General features: G+C 38.8%; 1 protein-coding gene across 3 annotated transcripts in view; it reads left to right on the top strand.

The window, feature by feature from the left end:
- Positions 1-14,418, top strand: part of LOC106084795 (probable G-protein coupled receptor B0563.6) — a 253,318-nt gene that overhangs the window by 106,747 nt on the left and 132,153 nt on the right. For all 3 annotated transcript variants that reach the window (XM_059366543.1, XM_059366544.1, XM_059366542.1), the window contains one exon: positions 12,616-12,659. The gene's annotated coding sequence lies outside the window, so the exon portion shown is untranslated. The remainder of the gene's footprint in view (positions 1-12,615; positions 12,660-14,418) is intronic.

Here is a 14,418-nt window from a genome sequence, read left to right as displayed (position 1 = left end):
GTGTGGGTGCCTTGGCACCTGTAGTCGAGAGTAATGCTTCCAGCGCACAGCTAGTCGTCAGACTTATTAGTGAGGAAGAGACGGATAAACATGAGGGATGCACAGTTTGTCCCCAGCCTTTAAGTAAAGGTGGTGTTCCGACTCGAATTCAGACAGCGACAGTGTCAATGAAACAGTCATCGCAGCCGAATCGAGAGATGAGGGCAGCGGGATGATGGGAGAAGTGAGCGATGGCTTTACTAAATTCACAAGCAGACAGAGAAAGCGATCTTGTGCACGATGAAAGAGACAAAAGAGTATGCACTGGCACCACAATCGTGCGAAAGTGCAGGATGCTGGAAGGGATATAACTGACATTCCAAGCTCATCTACGGAAGCTGCAAAGGGAATCAGATATTCCGAAGGGCATAACACTGCTAAAATGCTGAAGAAGAAAAAACGCTTCATGCTTTCAAGGACTCTGGGAAAACCAAGCCAGACCTTCCGCAATGGAGACTTCAGAAAGTGTCCTGCGATATACCATAGACAAAGCCGGAACAAAAACGAAGGGAGTGCGCACGGCCATTGAAACTTCATGGAGGACTGTGACTTTCAAAAGAAGGCCATAGCCATCACGGAAGGGGAAGATGGTCGCTGCGAATGGTAAGGATCCGCCCTCTTACGCCAGAGTGGCAAGGAAACACAACAGAGATGAGCTGACTTATGCATTTACTAATATCGGCAGTGCTTCCGATAGGTTCCTCCAGATCATCGGTCCCAAGTGGAGGATCGGTTAACGATCGAATTTTCGAACATGTGTGGAGCTCTGTAGAGGGTCCACCCATACAAATGATGGATTGCGAGTATAGAGGGGACACCTTTCCGCTGTGTTGTACCTAAGCCCGTCAAGGCGACACCAAAGGCCTACAGACCTACTAAAAACCATGGAACGTATTGTGGAGACCATGATAAAGAGTAGGAGATCCAGCGAACTGCTCAAATTCAAATAGCATGCCTATGTCAAGGGAAGGTCGATAGAGACTGCATAAAATAGAAAAATCCTTCGATGACAACTGGCGGTACGCATTGACATCGAGGCGGCTTTTAACAAAGTGCGGACCGATACACTGTTCCAATCCTTAGACCAGTACCGGGTGGACCCGGTTCTTAGAGACTGGATAAACCATATGCTAATGAACAGGTGAATAAAATGTGGATCCCATGACATAAATATAAGGGAGAAAGTGGCACAAGGCACGCCACAGGGGGGCATTTTATCGCCACTCCAATGGGTGACCACCATAAATGACAATGTTGTAAGGATCCGAACGAGCTATTCAGAAGGGCCGAAAAGGTCTTGCATATGGCATATGACTGGACTTTAGAGGGGAAATATAGATATATACACCAATAACTACAATATGGGACTCTAATGAAAGGTATTTGATATTAGAAAACGTATCTAATATCCAATTATCGGACCAAGTGTTTGGGGGACCACCCCTACCCCCAAAACCCCCCCTAAATTGGACTGACAATGGCAATATGGGACTCAAATGAATGCGAGTATCTGGGAGTAGATTACGAATTTGATATCCAAATGTGGGACCAAGTTTCTGGGGATCCACTCCTACCCCAAAACACCCTCCGAAGGGTACAAATTTACTACCATAGCAATAAGGGGCTAAAATGAAAAGTCTTTGGGAGTAAAGCACGAATTCACCCCAACCCCATAAAACAACCTAAATAGGTCGTATTTGCTGACCATTCCAATATGGGCTTCAAATTAGAGACATTTTAGAGTAGAACAAGAATCTGATATATATTTTCAGGGCCAAGTCACTGAGTGGCCGCCCCATCCCTGAAAATAGCCCCCAAAACGGTCATGTTTCTCGACTATGCAAATATGGGGCTCAAATTAAAGGTAATTGGGAGTAGATTACGAATGTGATATCAACATTCGAGATCAACTGTCTAACCGACGTCCCACCCGCAAATATTTGCTCACCATGAAAATTTAAATTTTGAAGAGAGTGGAGCTCGATATTAATAGTTTTTAGGGCCCATACCCCCAAACGGACTTATTTGCTGACTTTTATTTTGTTTTCTATTTTGCAGTAAGGGATTTAAATAAAAGGTAGCTGAGATTTGCAAACGTATTTGATATCCAATTTTGAGGCCAATGGCAAGTAGTATTATTGGTTGCCCAAAAAGTAATTGCGGATATTTTAAAAGAAAGTAAAAGCATTTTTAATAAATCTTAGAATGAACTTTAATCAAATATACTTTTTTTACACTTTTTTTCTAAAGCAAACTAAAAGAAACAGCTGATAACTGACAGAAGAAAGAATGCAATTACAGAGTCACAAGCTGTGAAAAAATTTGTCAACGCCGACTATATGAAAAATCCGCAATTACTTTTTGGGCAACCAATAATACTACTTTGTAAGAGTTTTTTGCTTACCATAAGCCTTAAATTTCTAGTGAAATAACCAAATGTAATATTTTGTACTCCATTAATGAAATCCATCCATGTCTACTTATGGACAAGTGGTAGTTTTGTATCGATCATAAAACTATGCCAAAGCACTCAAATAAAAACTTTTTATGGGATGTATAACATTGTGTGTAATAAAATTTTTGCACTTTGATGGATGAAAAGCTCTTGATAAAATTAATTAAACAAATAGAAACCATAAAAAAAGATTATTTTAACATATGCTCTATATTCAGTATCAAAAATTTTTCATGTATTTATATAAAAAAAAGCTACAATGTCAGTATTTGTCAATGCTAAACCAAACATACACTTCACTGGCTTTGAGTTGGTTTGATCATACATGCCGCTGGTACATTTATATGGTACTTATTTCTTTATTTCCGTATCCATCATCCTCATCCTACTATATTTGTTTATCGATGTAATTCACATGATTTGTTAGTTTTTCCATAAATATTAAGTAGACAAATCTAAAACCAAAAAAACTACAATTCACAAGGTCCTTTGACAAATGTCGTTGAAACCGAAGGATAACACATACAACATATGTAAACGACTCAATGCAAACTTTGGACACACATACATATGTATGTTAACACTTGTTATCACCAAGAGCATACTACCACCAGCACTACTGCGACTACTTCAACAACTGCTCTTGGTGTCCTCTACTTTGGACATCATTATAAGAAATTACAACAATTTTCTTCTCTAATATATTTAAGTAGGCCCTTGGATAGAGCAGTTTGAAGAACAATTTGTCAAAATCATTATAAGTTGATGCCTTGGTGACAGGTCCATAGATAAATGTCTTGTTCCTTGGAAACAATATTAACGAAAAGGTCGTCAATGAATAAAAAACAAAGGTACATCAAGATTGCCATTCGCATGTGAATGGCTGCAACAACAATTTGGTTTAACTTAAATCTAAATCCACTTGTCATACAGCAAGTCAAGATAAGCTACTTAATAAACGAGAAATGTAATTTGGTTTTTATGTTGGTGAATTGGATATAATCTCCATTAGTATGGATTTGAAAATAAAAATAGGATTTTTTATTAAAGTTATTTTAAACATTAAACGCTTACGATATGTATACGTTCTATTCATATTTATGTGGAACTTTTATATCTTACACCGCTACTGTGATACAGGGTATTATAATTTAAAACATTTGTTTGCAATACCCCGAAGGAAGAGAGCTGGACCCACTGATAAGTATACCAGTAAACCCAAAACCATTTTCTGAATCGATTTAGCGGTTCTTCCGTCTGTCGGTTTGTCTGCTGTCCGTCCGTCCGTCTGTCTGTCTATCTGTTTATCTGCTGTCTGTCCGTCTCTCCATGTTAATTTGTATACCACGTAAATTGCAAATTTTGCCCATGAACATTCCACTAAGGAACAGGGGCAAACTTCTCACATATCAATGAGTGCAGCCCGATTCAAGTTTAAGCTCAATGATAAGGGGCCTCCTTTTTATAGCCGAGTCCGAACGGCGTGCCGCAGTGCGACACCTCTTTGAAAAGAAGTTTTACATGGCATACTACCTCACAAATGTTGCCAGCATTTGGAGAGGAAAACCACCGCTGAAAATTTTTTCTGATGGTCTCGCCAGGATTCGAACCCAGGCGATCAGCGTTATAGGCGGACATGCTAACCTCTGCGCTACGGTGGCCTCCAAGTATACCAAATACAGGCAGCAATTTTCATCTAATCATCTTAAAATATGGCACAGGCGTGTTTTTTGGTCCTCAGTTTAGTTTTAGATACAGCTCCCATTTTTATATTCCGCCGATTTGGACTAATATTGGAATGGTCTGGTCATTTGTTAACCGATTTTTAAGAAATTTGGGGCTAGAGACTCTTTAATAAGCCTTGACATAACTGGTGAATTTCATTGAAATCGGCTCAGATTTATATATTGCTCCCATCAGGGTTGTGGCCAGGGGGATCCTCCCCACAAAATTTCAATAATTTATCCTGCAAAGCGAAAATTTCAAAAAATATTCTCTGGACACAAAATTTGTCTGTGGCCCGGGAAAGAAATTTTTTCCAAACGATTTTTAAAAATTTTTCTTAGGAAAATATTAAACGTTTATAATATAAGAAGTAAGGGCGTGCTAAATTCGGCCCGGCCGAATCTTATATACCCACCACCATGGATCGCATTTGTCAAGTTCCTTGCGCGGTATTCGAATGGACCGAAATATTTTACAATGACTTCTACCATGTCCAGCATTCAATTGTTTGCCTTAAGCATTGTTTACCTAAAAACAAGTAAACAGAAGAAGGAAAATCGGGAGATCAGTTTATATGGGAGCTGTATCAAGCTATAGATCGATTCAGACCACAATGGACACGTATGATGAAGGTCATGGTTGCAAAAAATTTCAGCCAAATCGGGTGAGAATTGCACCCGCTAGAGGCTCAAGATGTCAAGATCCCAGATTCGTTTATATGGCAGCTATATCAGGTTTTGCACCGATTTGCACCATACTTAACATAGTTATTGGAAGTCATAACAAAACACTTTATTCAAAATTTCAGCCAAATCGGATGAGAATTGCGGCCTCTAGCGGCTCAAGAACTCAATACCCATGGCCGGTTTATGTGGCAGCTGTACCAGGTTTAAGACCGATTTGAACCAAACTTAGCACAGTTGTTGGAAGTCATAACAAAATACCTCATTCAAAATTTCGGCCAAATCGGATGAGAATAGCGCCCTCTAGAGGCTCAAGATGTCAAGACCCAAGGTCGGTTTATATGGAAGCTGTATCAGGTTATACACTGATTTGCACCATACTTAACACAGTTGTTGGAAGTCATAACAAAACACCTCATTCAAAATTTCAGCCAAATCGGATGAGAATTGCGCCCTATAGAGGCTCAAGAAGTCAAGACCCATGATCGGTTTATATGGCAGCTATATCAGGTTATACACTGATTTGCACCATACCAAACAGTTTATGGACGTCATAACAAAACATCTCATTCATAATTTCAGGCAAATCGGATGAAAATTGCGCCCTCTAGAGGCTAAAGATATCAAGACCCAAGGTCGGTTTATGTGGCATCTATACCAGATTTTAGACCGATTTGAACCATACTTGGCACAGTTGTTGGAAGTGATACCAAAACACCTCATTCAAAATTTCAGCCAAATCGGATGAGAAATGCGCACTCTAGAGGCTCAAGAAGTCAAGACCCATGATCGGTTTATATGGTAGCTATATCAAAACATGGACCGATTTGAATCGTTCTTACCGCAGTTGTTGAAAGTGATCCAAACCACCACGTGCTAAATTTCAATAAAACCGGATGAGAATTGCGCCCTCTACAGGCTCAAGAAGTTAAGATCCCACATCGGTTTATATGGCAGCTGTATCAGGTTATGAACCGATTTCAACCATACTTAGTTATTTGAAGTAATAACAAAACACGTCGTGCAAAATTTCATCCTAATCGGATAAGATTGGAGCCTTCTAGAGGCTCAAGAAGTCAAGACCCAAGATCGGTTTATATGGCAGCTATATCAAAACATGGACCGATTTGGCCCATTAACAGTCCCAACCGATCTAAACTAATAAAACTTATTTGTGCAAAATTTCAAGCGCCTAGCTTTACTCCTTCAAAAGTAAGCGTGCTTTCGACAGTCAGACGGACGGACATCGACTTAAAATTTCATGACGATCAATAATATATATAACTTATGGGGTCTTAGATGCATACTTCGAGGTGTTGCAAACAGAATGACGAAATTAGTATACTCCCATCCTATGGTGGAGGGTATACAAATGAAATTGTTGCGCTTTGTTTGTTAGTTTGTTTGTCTGTTCCGTATAGACTCAAAACGGCTGAACCGATTTTCTTGAAAATTTTACAGATGGTAGAGTTTTGCCCTTCGATGAAAATAGGGTACTACATTTTTCAATATCCGAAGGGGGAGCGAACCCTCCCCCTTACCCCAATTTTCAAAGAAGCCCAGATCTCAGAGATGAATGCACCGATTTAAGCGAATTTTGTATGCCATCTTATGATACCCCTAAAAACAACGAAATTGGTATAAAATTTTGGGGTTAACCAACCTAGGGGGACGCCCCATCCCAAAACCCACACGGACGGATATGTGTGCCGATTGGTACAATATGGGTATCAAATTAAAGGTATTTCAGAGTAAAGTACGAACTCGGTATACAAATTTCGCCCAAGATGTTCGAGGGTCCTCCAGCCTCCGATCCGATTTTGCTGAAATTAGGGACAGTGAGTTGCTTTAGGCTACCCGACATCCATTTCCAATTTGGCTCAGATCGGTCCAGATTTAGATATAGCAGCCATATAGGCCGATCTTTTTATTTAAGGTATAGCGCCTTTACAAGGCTCATTTATTGTCCTATTTTGCCAAAATTTGGGGTAGTGAGTTGTGTTAAGCCCTTTGATATTCTTCGTCAATTTGGCTCAGATCGGTCCAAATTTGGATATAGCTGCCATATAGACCGATCTCTCGATTCAAGGTTTTGGGCCAATAAAAGGCCTATTTATTGTCCGATGTCGCCGAAATATGGGACAGTGAGCTGTGTTAGGCCCTTCGACATCCTTCTTTAATTTGGCCCAGATCGGTCTAGATTCGAATATAGCTGCCATATAGATCGACATCTCAAGTTAATGTCTTGGCCCCATAAAAGACGCATTTATAATCCGTTTTCCCTGAAATTTGGCATAGTGACGTCAATTAGGCTTTTCGACATCCGTGTCGTATATGGTTCAGATCGATTTATTTTTAGATGTAGCTACTAAAAAAGAACAATATTTTGCTATACACATTAGTATTTTGTCCCAATCGGAACATATTTCAATATAGCCACTATGGAGCATAAGGATTGCATTTTTCACCGGATTTTGAAGATAGGAGGTATATATGTACCCGAGGTGGTGGGTATCCAAAGTTAGGCCCGGCCGAACTTAACGCTTTTTTACTTGTTTTATCCTCAATTAATTTTTTTTTTATCAATTTTTATAAACATTTAGAAAAATTTTAATTTCTATAAACTTACTTGCTAGCAGATTGTGGTATATTTCTTTAAGCATTTAGGCAGGTGTTAACCTTTTAGTACAATTTAAGAATTCCAATTTGAATAAACAACATCCTACCAGTTTTTAGGCAGCAAAATCACACAAAGCGAAAGAAATATCCCCAAAACTGTAAAATTTCACATATAAAAATTTTTCTTACTTCCACTTACACCCAGCGCAAACATCTATTGAACCCAATGTCGTTACACCATTTTTCAATGCAGCCATCGTTGTGTTGGAAGAAGCAAAAAAAAAAAATAGACGAATAACATTCATTATTTTGGCTTAGCTCAAGGTCAATAGAGCCTCTTTCTCTTTTTGTTGTTTCATATTTTTTTTTCCTCTTGAACAGCTTTTACGATGTGGCCGAGAGCATTATTGCGGTCAACCATCCACAAATGATTGCCATATATTGACATTGACTGATGTTGTTTTTAGGTTTTAGCCATTTATATTTATTTAGTCATTTTTTCTTATTTTAAACTACCGAAACAATGGCCAGCGAGAAAATAAACTTTAACTAGTGCTTGTACATGTGTGTATGTGTGGGTGTGCGTGTGCGTATGTTGGCCACTTCTATAGATACTATCATTGCTGGAGATTTGATTTAAAATAAATTACAAAGTAAATGTGCTTTGTGGTCAATAAAAACGGAAATTTTATGAATTCCATTTTAGGAAAGGATGTTCGTTGGGAACTTTGAATATTTGTCTGCAACTAAAATGTATTTAAAGGGGAATTGAAAACAAAACTTTGTAGTCAAAATCAAATTTGGAGAAAATATGGGAGGAAAAAAAAGTAAAAACGTGCCAAGTTTGGTCGGTCGAATCTTGGGTAGCCACCACCATATATTCTGCTAAAAACTTACATATACTGAATTTAGTTATAGGGCCTAGTTTTACTTAATGTACCAAAATTCTGCCAAACCAGGCAAAAGTTGAAGCTTCCAGAAGCAGTTGATTTTAAACTAATTTGGACAATATCCATGGTAAAGGATGTTGGAAGTCGTACCAATACACTAAGTGCTAAATCTACCAACAAATGCGACGTCTAGGGGATCGATAAATCAAATCGAAGGTCAATTTATATAAAAGCTGTATCATGTTATGCACCGATTTTAACCATACTTTGCACAATCGTTGAAAGTCGTAACAGAGTAGTGTTACTGACATATGTTTTGAATTTCTGGATGTCTTAAGTAGCGGGAAAGACATCTGTCGAAAGTCGATTCCACATACGAACCGTCCTTGCAAAAAAACAACTCTCCCGGTAGTGTATGGTCTGATCAGCTGGCCAATCGATTACAAACCAATGTGGACTTCTAGAAAATCTTGTATTGGGTTGCCCAAAAAGTAATTGCGGATTTTCTAAAAGAAAGTAAATGCATTTTTAATAAAACTTGGAATGAACTTTAATCAAATATACTTTTTTTACACTTTTTTTCTAAAGCAAACTAAAAGTAACAGCTGATAACTGACAGAAGAAAGAATGCAATTACAGAGTCACAAGCTGTGAAAAAATTTGTCAATGCCGACTATATGAAAGATCCGCAATTACTTTTTGGGCAACCCAATATTTCTAACTAACAACCTAAAGTCAGAAATCAAGAGACTGATTTTCGGAGAACACTCACCGTGGAAGAATTGATAGAATAGTGCCACACAACCCACATTTCAAAGATGTTCAAAGGGAACAACGGAGTTGGTTACCTTACCATCTCCAATCAACACCAACGCCCGCCTCTGGACGTGGTCAAGCAGCTCCTATTTTGGAGCTCCGGCCATAAAGGCGAGTTATATTCCATCTTCAGCCTGATGAACGTAGTATAGATATCAAGAAGATTAGAGGGAGTGAAATATTTCTTACGCCGCTTAAAAAAGTCCAAGCACTTGAATGTTTCCTTCGTAAAGAGTTATTTAATTTAAATAAAGGGTGATTTTTTAGCTATTATCTTTTTGGCAACACTGGTTTAAACAGCTCACACACGTTTCGTGCTTTGTTTGACATTCAAACGTCTTCGGTTTGGTCTATAATTAATCTATGATTCGTCTTGCAAACGAACAACGCTGGCAAATTATTGAATTTTATTATCAAAATGCGTACTCTGTTAGGAAAGTTCATCGGGCGCTCATTTTTATATCCTCCACCATAGGATGGGGGTATACTAATTTCGTCATTCTGTTTGTAACACCTCGAAATATGCGTCTGAGACCCCATTAAGTATATATATTCTTGATCGTCATGTAATTTTAAATCGATCTAGCCATGTCCGTCCGTCTGTCCGTCCGTCCGTCTGTCTGTCTGTCGAAAGCACGCTTACTTTTGAAGGAGTAAAGCTAGCCGCTTGAAATTTTGCACAAATATTTTTTATTAGTGTAGGTCTAGTATATCACGAAGATCAGAGGGAGTGAAATATTTCTTACGCCGCTTAAGAAAGTCCAAGCACTTGAATAATCCCTTCGACACTTCGAATATATGTTTTGACCAACGGACATCACATTTAGCCTCTGACTTCTTGATATCTACACCGTCGATAGATATTGGCGATTGTAAAGTGTCACTGAATCGTTTGTGGGACAACAAACAGCACCGCGTGTATTATAATCCACTCTGTTCATTCGACCCCACTCTGTTCATTCAACCCTACGCACAGTGTTACGTCCAAAATCCGCCTCCTGTCGAATGCAAATGAGTGACAGAGGTTGCTGTCATCCACAAACGAGTATGTACCCTGAGGGAAATGCGTAGTCAATTGCCCCAAATATACCGGTCCTAAACTGGAGAATTAGTTACCTTTCACAGGACAGTCTCTTAGTTATTGTTAGAAATTGCTAATCCGTTAAATATATATGCTAACTAATGTTATCTCCCTTAAAAATACTTGCAAAGTGTACTCATCTTATTCGAACTGTCCCAGGACCTACCCTACTGTGTTCGAATGATGGCAATGCATCACCTCGAGCGAAAAACCATTATAAAAGTCATAGGTTTTTTCCATGTAAGAGGACGAGTACTGGGACCAGTCCCTACAACTAGAGGACCTATCCCGTGATAGTTTTGGGACTTGTCCTATTTCCCGTAGGGTATATATATACATAATATGGGGTCCCAGAGCAATATTTCAATGTATTACAAAGGGAATGTCTAGATTAGTAAACTCCCGTTTCTATGGTGGTGGGAATCGGAAGATCGATATATATGGCAGCTATATCCACCGTGGCGCAAAGAATAGCATGTCCGCCTATAACGCCGAATGTCTGGGCTCAAATCTCGGCGTGAAAATGAACAACATTTTCAGCGGTGGTTATGCCCTTGGTAATGCTGGCTACATTTGTAAGGTATCCCGCTATGTTAAAACTTCTCGATAAAGTGGTATAGCTTTACGGCACGCCGTTTGGTCTCAGCATAAAACAGAAGGCCCCTTATCACTGATCTTAAACTTTAATCAGACAGAATAGGGAATACTTCTATTGCCAATTCCCTAATGGAATTTTCAAGGGAAATTTAGTAACATTAGTATCCAAATATGGTCCAATCTGGCACAGATCACAGTTTCAAATTTCAATGAAATCGGGTAACAAATGCATCTTCTATGGGCTCTAGGCCGTAAATAGAGAGGACGGGCCTATATCAAGATATTGTCAAATTTACACCATATTCGATACCGATGTGGAAGGTCCTAAGACAAGTCACTGTGGCGTATTTCAACCAACATCGTTGGATGATAAATGCGGCTTATAGATCCTTAGACCTTGAATAGGGATATGGGTCTATATGGGGGTTACATCAAGATACTGTTCGATCTAGATCATATTTGTTACGTATTTTGAGGGTCTTAAGAAAACTCACTTTGCCGTATTTGAAATGGGGTAGTAAATACAGCTTCTATGGGCTCAAAACCTTAAATCGGGAGATCGGTATATATGGAAGCTATATTAAAGTAAAGTCCGATTTGGACCATACTCGGTACAGCTCTCAAGATTTTTAACATAACTGTGCCAAATTTCAATAAAATCGGGTAAAAACAGCGTCTTCTACATGCATAAGACTTCAAATCGGAATATCGGTCTAAATGGGGGTTGCATCAAGATAAATCTTCGAACTTGGCCTGCCTGCCTATGCAAAGTTTCAGCTCAGTATCTTCAGTTATAAAGACTGTAAAGTGATTACAACAGAGGGACAGACAAAAAGTGATTACAACAGAGGGACAGACAAACAGATGAACAGATGGACGGACAGACCGACAGATAGACGGACAGACCGACAGATGGACAAACCGATAAATGAACGAACAGTCAGACGGACGGACGGACCGACGGAAATTGCTTCATCGCCTCAGATTTTGAAAACGATGAATATAGACACTTTATGAGGTCGGAAATCGATATTTCGATGTGCTTCACTGCCAAGATGATTATACCAACGTCCTTCAGTGGTGAGTATAACAAATTTGTAATTTTAATAGAATTTTTATGCTGCGAAGCTGGTGTAGGGTAAAAATAAGTCCATAGCGAACTAATGGACTACAATGCAAATTTTCAGCGAAATCGGGTAAATGCGACTTTTGTGGGCCTTAGATCTAACCGATCAGAAGGTCGGTCTGTATCGAAGCTATATTAAGATATAATCCGTTCTAAACCATACCCAACACGCATGTTAGGAATCTTAACATCACTCACTTTGCCAAATTTCAGCGAAAACGGATAATGAATGCGGCTTTTTGGGCCTAATTCCTTAAATAGATATAAATATTAATATTGGGTTGCCCAAAAAGTAATTGCGGATTTTTCATATAGTCGGCGTTGACAAATTTTTTCACAGCTTGTGACTCTGTAATTGCATTCTTTCTTCTGTCAGTTATCAGCTGTTACTTTTAGATTGCTTTAGAAAAAAAGGTGTAAACAAAGTGTATTTGATTAAAGTTCAGTTCTAAGTATTATTAAAAATGCATTTACATTCTATTAAAAAATCCGCAATTACTTTTTGGGCAACCCAATAGTAATCATATCTAATCTTTAATTGCTAACACTCGTAAACATTATTAATAAAGTTAATTTCTTTCCAGATCAGATTTCCAGATCAGGCCAAACCATCAACAGACGATAACTGGTAAGTGCTCAAAAGTATTTTTGCAGCAAATATGTAAAGCGTTTTTTTTATTTTAAATAAAGGGTGATTTTTTTAGCTATTATCTTTTTGGCAACACTAGTTAAAACAGCTCACACAAGTTCCGGGCTTTGTTTCACATTCAAACATCTTCGGTTTGGTCTATAATTGATCCATGATTCGTCTTGCAAACGAACAACGCTGGCAAATTATTGAATTTTATTATCAAAATGCGTACTCTGTTAGGAAAGTTCATCGGGCGTTCATTTTTATACCCTCCACCATAGGATGGGGGTGTACTAATTTCGTCATTCTGTTTGTAACACCTTGAAATATGGGTCTAAGACCCCATAAAGTATTGTATATATATTCTTGATCGTCATGTCATTTTAAGTCGTTCTAGCCATGTCAATCCGTCCGTCCGTCTGTCTGTCGAAAGCACGCTAACTTTTGAAGGAGTAAAGCTAGCCGCTTGAAATTTTGTACAAATACTTTTTATTGGTGTAGGTAGGTTGGTATTGTAAAAGGGCCATATCGGTCCATTTTTTGATATAGCTGCCATATAAACCGATCTTGGGTCTTGACTTATTGAGCCTCTAGAAAGAGTAATTCTTATCCGATTTTACTGAAATTTTGCACGTAGTGTTTTAGTATCACTTCCAACAACTGCGCTAAGTATGGTTTACATCGGATCATGTTTTGATATGGCTGCCATATAAACCGATCTTGGGTCTTGACTTCTTGAGCCTCTAGAGGGCGCAATTCTCTTACGATTTAACTAAAACTTTGCGCGTTGTGTTTTGGTAGCACTTCCAATGCTAAGTATGGTTTTAATCCGTCCATGTTTTGATATAGCTGCCATTAAAACCGATCTTTAGTATTGACTTCTTGAGCCTCTAGAGGGCGCAGTTCTCATCCGATTTAACTGAAAATTTCCTCGTACCTTTTTGGTATCAGTTTCATGGTTGAAATCGGTCAATGTTTTGATAAAGCTGCCATATAATCCGACCTAGGGTATAGATTTCTCGAGGCCGCAATTCTCGTCCGATTTGACTGAAATTTTCCACGTAGTGTTTTGGTATCAGTTTTAACAACTGTGCTAAGTATGATTCAAATCGGTTCATTATCTGATATAGCTGCCATATAAACCGATCTGGGATCTGGACTTCTTGAGCCAATAGAGCGCGCAATTTTCATCGGATTTGGCTGAAATTTAGCATGAGGTGTTCTGTTATGACTTTCAATAACTGTGCTTAGTATGGCGTAGATCGGTATAGAACCTGATATAGCTGCCATATAAACCGATCTGGGATCTTGACTTCTTGAGCCGATAGAGGGCGCAATTCTCATCCGATTTGGCGGAAATTTTGTACAACGGCTTATCTCATGACCTTCAACATACGTGTCTAATATAGTCTGAATCGATCAATAGCTTGATACAGCTCCTATATAAACCTATTTCCCGATTTTGCTTCTTCAGCCCCTACAAGGCCCAATTTTATGCGAATGAACTGAAATATTACGCAATGGCTTCTACAATGTTCAGCATTAATTTATGGTCCGAATCGGACTATAACTTGATATAGCTCCAATAACATAACAGTTCTTATTCAATATTCTATGTTTGTCGAAAAAGAGATACCGCGCATAGAACTCGACAAATGTGATCAACGGTGAAGGGTATATAAGATTCGGCCGAACTTGGCACGCTCTTACTTGTTTCATCTCATTTTTGGCTTAGTGGGTACGTTAGTAAGCCGAA

The sequence above is a fragment of the Stomoxys calcitrans genome, chromosome 4 (genome assembly GCF_963082655.1).
Source record: "Stomoxys calcitrans chromosome 4, idStoCalc2.1, whole genome shotgun sequence".
In the NCBI taxonomy this organism is placed as follows: domain Eukaryota; kingdom Metazoa; phylum Arthropoda; class Insecta; order Diptera; family Muscidae; genus Stomoxys; species Stomoxys calcitrans.
Note: the sequence above shows the minus strand (reverse complement) of the source record. Positions and strands in the feature narration are given on the sequence as shown.